This window comes from Phyllobates terribilis, unplaced genomic scaffold (assembly GCF_046119375.1).
Source record: "Phyllobates terribilis strain yellow unplaced genomic scaffold, ASM4611937v1 Scaffold_5__5_contigs__length_657084704, whole genome shotgun sequence".
Lineage (NCBI taxonomy): Eukaryota > Metazoa > Chordata > Amphibia > Anura > Dendrobatidae > Phyllobates > Phyllobates terribilis.
The window spans coordinates 45,621,168-45,630,202 of NW_027362765.1; the positions used below are offsets into that span (position 1 = coordinate 45,621,168).

Consider the following 9,035-nt stretch of genomic DNA (forward strand, 5'->3'; position numbering starts at 1 on the left):
AACCTTGTGGAGAGATGACACTGAGCAGCTGAGGGGTTTGGGGCTGCACAGGGAACAGGGGGATTTTTTATGTGTGGGGCTGTGTGGAGAATGGGGGAATCCTGTTATTTACCTGGGGCTGTGTGCTGGGGGTCTGTGTGGAGAAGGAGGGGGTGCTGTTACTTGCGTGAGGCTAGGGGTTACTGGAGGGGCTCCTGTTATTTCCGTGGGGCTGAGGGTCACGTGGGGATGGAGGGGGTGCTGGTATTTGCATGTAGCTGCTTGCTGGGTGGGGGGTGATGTTACATGGTGCTGCGCAGGATAATGTCTAATGTTCCCCTTGCGTTGGGCTGCATGTGGGGGGTGGGGCTGAACAGGGAAGGGGGTGATGTTGGGGAATCTGAAGGGAGGATTGATAATTATTTACATGAGCCTCTTCCTGGGGGGGCTGCACTGAGGACTGGCTCCTGTTTTGCACATAACTGTTTTCTCATTAATAGTATTGGGTGACACAGGACTGCAGGTTTGCATCCGGCCACCAGGAGGCTCCAAGCTGCGAAAAAAAATATCCAATGTCTCCACATAACGGGCTATATCCTCTCATCAGACAAGTGGGGTGTTGGTGTCCGCACAGTCTGTGCGAGTCCACCGAAGGGGTGGCACTGCGGATGTGTGCTGAGTATAATTCCGCCAAAACCCGCTCCCCATTTCTGTTGGCTTGCTAGTTACTATCCCCACCTTTTTATTTCCTTTTGGATACGTCTTTCTCCTTCTCATCTCCCCTTTCTGTATTTTCTTGATGTTTCTCTATGGCTTTTTTTCTACGCCATCCTAGGAAGCATTATCTGGTATGGGACCCTCCCAGGTCTCATTCCTTCTGACTGGTGGCCTTTTTTTTTTTTCTAGGCTCTGGTCAACCTCAACTGGCTTCTGTTCCAAGAATGCTGAGTTGCCGGGTAGTTTCGCAAAATAAGGCTTTTATCGCATATAGATTACAAATTTTATACTACCTATAGGGTGCCATGGTACCACTCCAACCTCCCCCACCCAGCTTGGGGTCAGTGGGTGATGGGTTGAAGAGTGGGATTTGTGTCTCCCCTCAAGTAGTTTTCACAGTACTTATTTTCCTTGGCTCCCGCTGGTGTTGGCATTGCTGCGGGCTCCCTTGCTTCCTCTTTTCGCCTATCCTTGCACTATTTCTTTCCTCGGCAAACATCCAGACAGAAGACCCAGGTGCCTTCTGTTACCATTGCCATTTCTGGACACCGCGTGATTTCACAGCTCCTGAATCTTTCTGGTTAGCAATGGGCGCCCTCCTGGGCCTATTTTCATGTTTTCCAGGCACCTTGTCAGGGAGCCCCTCAGTAGGCCACATCCTTTGGTCATTTCAGCTTGTGGGGACATCTCTCCTTCAGGGAGATCTGGATGGCTCACATAGACACCACCTCCCTGACCCTGGTATATTTCAGAGTTACAAGATGGAATGCCCTCTAGTGGCCGGGCATGTACTCACGCTCTTTTGTCCGCCAATGTATTAAACCAGAAAGGAATTTTATGGTAAATACAAAAATCACATTTTTCAACAATTTTTACAACTAAAGCTCCGCGGACTCGGGTACAAACGGTTTTTGTTTTCCTTGGCCCTAATGTCCAGCGAGGCTTAATTCTACTTATTGATTTGTAAAGTTGATTGTTCTACATTTATATGTAGAAATATATTTATATATTTCTCCTTTTTGTTAGAATTATTTATGTGTTTTAATAAAACTGTTTGAGAACTATGGGCTGAATTCTCATTTCTATATTTATAAATCATGGTGTGATATTAGTGAGGAGAAACTGCAGGTGGATCTGCACCAGGGCGTGTTCACACATTGCGATTTGTTGGGGAAACCATCTGCTGCAAAGTCCTCACATGTAGACCCGCACCAAATCCTTCAGATCTCACCGACCATTTCTTTTGTCTTCAGCAGCAACTTTTTTTTTTTTTTTTAAAAAAAAAAACATACTCGCTTATGTGACTTGGCTTTCCATGTGGCCCATACAGTCTGATTAGTCGTCCAAGTCATATTTGGGGCAAAACATTTTTTTGACAGATTTTTTTTTTGTAAAGAGGCATAAGTTGCTTTTCGCTGAGGGTCTGACTGCTGGTGCTGCCGCTGTTCCATAGGACAGAATCTGATAGAAGTCACATTACATATTTTATAGGGGTAAAAGTTTTCCTTTTACAAACTGAGTATTTTTAGCCAAGAAGGACATCATTTGCAGTAACTCAAATCCACAGTGGGTACGGAAAGTATTCAGACCCCTTTAAATGTTTCACTCTTTGTTTCATTGCAGCCATTTGGCAAATTCTAAAAAGTTCATTTTTTTTCTCATTAAAGTACACTCTGCACCCCATCTTGACTGAAAAAAATCAGAAATGTAGAAATTTTTGCAAATTTATTAAAAAAAACCCTGAAATATCACATGGTTATAAGTATTCAGACCCTTTGCTCAGACACTCATATTTAAGTCACATGCTGTCCATTTCCTTGTGATCCTCCTTGAGATGGTTATACTCCTTCATTGGAGTCCAGCTCTGTTTAATTAAACTGATAGGACTTGATTTGGAAAGGCACACACCTGTCTATACAAGACCTCACAGCTCACAGTGCATGTTAGACCAAATGAGAATCATGAGCTCAAAAGGAACTGCCCAAGGAGCTCAGAGACAGAATTGTGGCAAGGCACAGATGTGGTCAAGGTTACGAAAAAAATTCTGCATTACTCAAGGTTCCTAAGAGCACAGTGGCCTCCATAATCCTTAAATGGAAGAAGTTTGGAACCACCAGAAGTCTTCCTAGACCTGGCCATCCAGCCAAACTGAGCAATCGTGGGAGAAGAGCCTTGGTGAGAGAGGTAAAGAACAACCTCAAGATTACTGTGGCTATGCTCCAGAGATGCAGTAGGGAGATGGGAGAAAGTTCCACAAAGTCAACTATCACTGCAGCCCTCCACCAGTCAGGCCTTTATGGCAGAGTGGCCCGACGGAAGCCTCTCCTCAGTGCAAGACATATGAAAGCCCGCACAGAGTTTGCTCAAAAACACATGAAGGACTCCCAGACTATGAGAAATAAGATTCTCTGGTCTGATGAGACAAAGAGAGAACTTTTTGGTGATAATTTTAAGTGGTAATAACAAAGGAGTGGCTTCAGAACAACTCTGTGACCATTCTTGACTGGCCCAGCCAGAGCCCTGACCTAAACCCAATTGAGCATCTCTGGAGAGACCAGAAAATGGCTGTCCACCAACGTTCACCATCCAACCTGACGGAACTGGAGAGGATCTGCAAGGAAGAATAGCAGAGGATCCCCAAATCCAGGTGTGAAAAACGTGTTGCATCATTCCCAAGAAGACTCATGGCTGTACTAGCTCAAAAGGGTGCTTCTACTCAATACTGAGAAAAGGGTCTGAATACTTATGACCATGTGATATTTCAGTTTTTCCTTTTTAATAAATTTGCAAAAATTTCTACATTTCTGATTTTTTTCAGTCAAGATGGGGTGCAGAGTGTACTTTAATGAGAAAAAAATGAATTTTTTAGAATTTACCAAATGGCTGCAATGATACAAAGAGTGAAAAAATTAAAGGGGTCTGAATACTTTCCGTACCCACTGTAGAGTACATGGATAGGCATACATAATACTGTTTCATATCATCGATAGTATCTTATAACAATGCTATCAAGCATGAGTAGAGAGAACTTGTTTTCACCGGATAACCCCCTTATCGCCCATCGTATCCGGCAGAATGCAGCACTTTTATCTCATGTAGAATTGAGCAGCAGTGCACATGCTCAGTCTGAGCTCCATTATCACCCTATGGGGGTCTCAAGCGATGCTGTTTTTTCCCGGCAGACACACAGATTGCGTAGAGCAATGGTCAGACAGCCAACCTACTGCTTAATTTTGTAACAGGGATAAAAATTCCCCATTTTCCCAGTACGTGTGGTGAAAACAAGTTAAGGCCCATAAACACCCAATCCCTACAATCCTATGGTTGACATCTCTCTCATGACTATATACAGGAGTGCTTAGCCAAACATTCTTGTGTTCTCTATTAGAGAGCAGGTGTCGAGCTCCACTGGTGGCAGCTTATCTTCAGCAAGAACAAGAGGATCAATTACTGAAATTCCAACACTTCGGATACTTCTCTCCTCTTACAACAATTATCGAGGAAGAGGCGGGAAGCCCCAATACACATTAGATCGCTGGCTGATCCGGATGACTTTAGGTTTATGTGTATGGAAGCCTTAGTATGATCCGTATAAGGGCTCATTTAGACGTTTCAGCCTCTCATACGGCCTTAATCATTATGTCGCTACTGTAAGGGAGAAAGGATACAAGATGTCAAAGAAGGTAACAAAGTTCATTACATACAACAGTAATAATCCAGGGTGTACCTAGGGAAAGCATGATTGAAGGAGGAGTAGGGGAAGGGGTCTATAGGGCAAGGGAATAGAGGAAGAGGGGCAGGGGGAGAGGGGAGGAGGGAAAGGGGTCACAGAGCGTTATATATATATATAAAGTATATGTACATATTTCATGTCCATTTATTTACATAGATATCATAGTACCAAAAAGCAGAATAGTACCAGGGATTGTCTTACTTGTTATGTGGTTCGAGGGCATGCTAGTGCTTAATATATGGATCAAGGAAAAGAAGTTCCAGGTACATGGCTGTGATTAAGTATGTTGTGCATGTTGTATCCGGGTATACTGGTGTTACCAGGAGTTTTATATATACGGCGGTTACTTTCAACAGGTTCCCAGTAGATGTGGGGTCACAGGAATCTACAAAATATAGTGCAGTTGGTTATGGTTACGGTTACATATTAAGACAAGCTGTTAGCATGGGGACACTGACCTGACACGACTATACCTTTCATTGGATGCCTGCATCAGGTGTGGTATCACTGTGGCGTTCCTTGGTGTAGTGGGCCAAACGGTGGTGGTCTTGAGGGATAAAGCAGCGCTCCCGCGCCTTGCTGTAGCCGTCAGTGGTGGGAGTGTGCAAGGGCTGTGTTTTAAATGTCAGCCGGCGGCGCCAGACCAGAAGTACATCACAGGTGGGGGGTGTCACCGAATGTAATGTTCCGCTGGCGCCGTACTGTGGGCAGCGCTGACTGGGGATGTGGGCAAACTGCAAAATAAAAACAAAAACTCAGAGGTCCAGAAAGAGAAATTTACATGTTGCCGGTTTTAAAAAACACAACGCAGATTATTGCACAGTGTATGGAAAAGCCCAGTGTGTATGAGTATTCTATAAATGTCATCCATTTTGCTGGAATTGTAAGACGATGCGTTTTTACAGTCGAGGATGTAAAGTTTTAACGTTGATTTCGACCACAGGACTCCAATAAAACCAGTGTGTACTCGCCTCTTACAGCAGCGCCATTCCAGCTAGGTCAGCACCACTGTCTCCAGAGAGTGACGTGACATTGCTGTGTAATGTGCTGCTGCCACCACTGAGCAGCCGCTATTTGCCTGCAGCTTATCAGTATTCCATAAGGGCAGACATCCGCTTGGGCTGGGAGAGAAAGATGAATATGCGCTGAGCATTATTTTGTATAACAGAAGTAAATGGGAAAGTCAGCTCACCATGTTTAGATGCACATTGCTTCACCTGACAAGCACCGCACAGAGCCGTCCCAATCTGTGATGTAGAAATCAGAAATGCAAGAAAAAAAGGCAGTTTCCTCCAGCGACAGATCCGTTAAAAAATAGAAAAATCATCTTTATTGATCCAATAGTAAAAGTAAAAAAATAGTAAATACACCGGTCACCATAAGATATCTATAGTACACACCGACGCGTTTCAGCTGAGCCTTTTAGAGATCATTTAATCTTCAACTTGCTTAACTGTTCACAAGAACAATCATTTTGACCAACAGTGCCCAAACTTTTACAAGCAACTGAATAAGCCAAAATCAAGAGTGGGTGAAGAATACAGAAGTGGAGCATGTGTTTCTATTATGCTTCTCCTCTGATTGTTCCTCTCTGATGTAAAATACTGGATGTGTTAATGTAACCAAAATCTGTCTCCAGTACAAACATATTTTCACATTATTAAGGGTGGAGATAACGCTGCTAATATATGACAGTCGAAAGAGGATGAAGATGGAGATGCTAGAGGCAGGTACAGTCAGGCTGCTGCAAGTTCATCTGAAAGTGGAGAAAGAGGCTCTGCTATAAGATGTCACCTCTGCTCTGGACTGTAAATCAAGAAGTGGAAGTCACTGCCAGTGGGGAGTAGGTAGGAATTGCAGAGGACTGTGCATTAATGCCTCCACCAGGGCCTTTGTGAGCCTAATTTGCATATGAATAAACTATGAATTTCTGAGCCACAGGGCACCAGATACGAGATTGGTTTGGAAAGCTTTCCAAGCTGGCAATGCACTGGCATAAGTAGGTCCTGTTACAAGGTTTTATTGGTGAGGTGGCTGAACCTAATAAAAATTTTACTAGTTCATCTTGAAATGTAACCTTCGCCTATGCATCTTACTCCCCCACCTTCTGTTTACTTTCCAGTGTTTATCCTTGGTTCTTAGTCTATAGCTCGACTGTTGTCAATTCCTAGGACTTACTTGGACAAGTTCCTCCACCTGTTGGACTATACACAATGCATTTGCTTATATCCTACGGAGTCCTTTTTGAAGGCAAAAAGGCAAAGTAACAATGTTTCTGTTTGTTTTCACTCTCTCCCCTATAGTTCTTAACTTTCTACTAACCTCACTAATCCCTACACCTAGCAAGGAACTCTTCATCTCTACTTCCATCCTCCCCATTCATCTCACCGCCTCCTCAGAACTATTCCTCAATATTCACTCTTGTGTCTCCAAACACAGACAGCCACCTAATGGCCTCTCCTTCTCCCACCTGCTCCTTCTGACTGCTGGCGATATCTCTCCAAATCCTGGCCCTCCTCAGCACATCCCCACAGTCACTTCCACCTCTTATCTACGATCTGTTACAAACTTTTGCAACCTTTCTAACCTTATACCCATCCATCCAGCCCCCACTTCCCCAGTCCCACTAACAGGAGCTCTATGGAACGCTTGCTCCGTCTGCAACAAACTTTCCTACATCCATGATCTTTTCATTACTAACAAATTATCCTCACCGAAACCCGGCTCACCCCCTCTGACACGGCCTCCCCAGCTGCACTTTTGTATGGTGGATTCCATCTTTCTCACACACCCCGCTCCAATGGCAAGCATGGTGGAGGAGTAGGTTTTCTCCTGTCAGGTAACTGCTCCTTCACCCATATCCCACTGCCACCCTCCATTACTCTCCCCTCTTTTGAGGTGCACTGTGTGCGCCTCTACTCCCCCTCCAACTGGCCATCATTTACCGCCCCCCAGGACCAGCCACCACCTTCTTTGACCACTTCACCACCTGGCTGCTTCATTTCCTTTCCGCTGACATCCCCACTATCATCATGGCTGACTTCAACATCCCCATTGACACTTCCCACTCATCTGTCTCCAAACTTCTATCTCTCACTTCCTCTTTCAGCCTTGCTCAATGGTCTTCTGCCCCCACTCACAAAGATGGTAACACACTGGACCTCATCTTCGCCCGCCTCTGTTCCCTATCTAACCTCTCTAGCTCACCTATCCCTCTTTCTGACCACAATCTACTTACATTCTCTTCCCTCTCCTCTCCAGGTGCACAAGCCCCACTCCAAAAACTCCTAGCAGAAATCTCAAACACCTTGACCTACACTCACTCTCTGAATCCCTTCTCCCTCTCACAGGCAAAAGTTCATTACACGATGCAGATGCTGCTGCCACTTTATATAACACCACAACAGCTGCAGCTCTCAATTCGGTCGCCCCCCCTCAGACATATCACAGCTCACCTACTCAATAGGTAACCTTGGCACACCAACCTGTCTAAAGAACTGAAAAGGGCCTCCAGGGTTGCTGAGTGGAAATGGAAAATGTCCCACTCCAACGAGCATTTCATCGCATTAAAACAGTCCCTCACTTCTTTCAAGTCCATACTTACTGCAGCAAAACAAACCTACTTCTCATCCCTCATATCCTCCCTGTCTCAACCCTAAACAGCTATTCAACACTTTCAATTCTCTCCTCCGTCCTCCAGCACCTCCTGCCTCTCATCTCAGCCGAAGTCTTTGCCTCATTCTTCAAGCTGAAGATTGACACCATCAGACAAAGCTTTTGCCTAAAGTCCCCACAGCCCCTCCTCATAACTACTCATCTGTCCTCCTCCAAAACCAGCTTCTCCCCCACTACGGACAATAAAGTTTCCTCTTTACTCTCCAAATCACACCTCACCACCTGCTAACTTGACCCAATCCCATCCCACCTCATCCCTAACCTCACCAGTCTTCATCCCAACCCTAACCCATCTTTTCAACCTGTTACTAACAACTGGTGTCTTGCCCTCATGCTTCAAACATGCCTCGATCACACCCATCCTCTCTGTCTAGATATCGCCCCATATCACTTCTCCCCTACGCCTCAAAACTACTGGAACAACACGTCCTACCTCTCCTTCTGTTCCCTCTTTGACCACTTACAATCTGGCTTCCGACCACACCACTCCACTGAAACTGCCCTGACTAAAGTCACCAATGACCTACTAACTACCGAATCCAAGCGACACTACTCTGTCCTCCTCCTCGTGGACCTGTCATCTGCCTTTGACACAGTGGACCATTCCCTCTTTCTACAGACACTCATCTCTTGGCATCAAAGACTTGGCACTATCTTGGATCTCCTCATATTTAACAGACAGGACATTCAGTGTCTCCCACTCACACATCACCTCCTCACCTCAACCCTATCTCTTGGTGTCCCCCAAGTTTCAGTCCTAGGACCCCTGTTGTTCTCCAGCTACACTTTCGGCCTGGGACAGCTCATAGAGTCCCATGGCTTTCAGTATAACCTCTATGCTGATGACACACAGATCTACCTCTCTGGATCCGATATCTCCTCCCTACTGACCAGAATCCCACAATGCCTGTCTGCTATTTCATCCTTCTCT

The 9,035-nt window shown here is 45.2% G+C and overlaps 1 long non-coding RNA gene across 1 annotated transcript; it reads right to left on the reverse strand.

Moving 5' to 3' along the window:
* Positions 1 to 3,583: 3,583 nt before the first annotated feature.
* Positions 3,584 to 5,414, reverse strand: LOC141271898 (uncharacterized). The gene is made up of 3 exons (XR_012321943.1): positions 4,903 to 5,414; positions 4,631 to 4,814; positions 3,584 to 4,344 (listed from the first exon to the last, which is right to left on the reverse strand). It is a non-coding gene; the product is annotated as an uncharacterized lncRNA (long non-coding RNA).
* Positions 5,415 to 9,035: the final 3,621 nt, after the last annotated feature.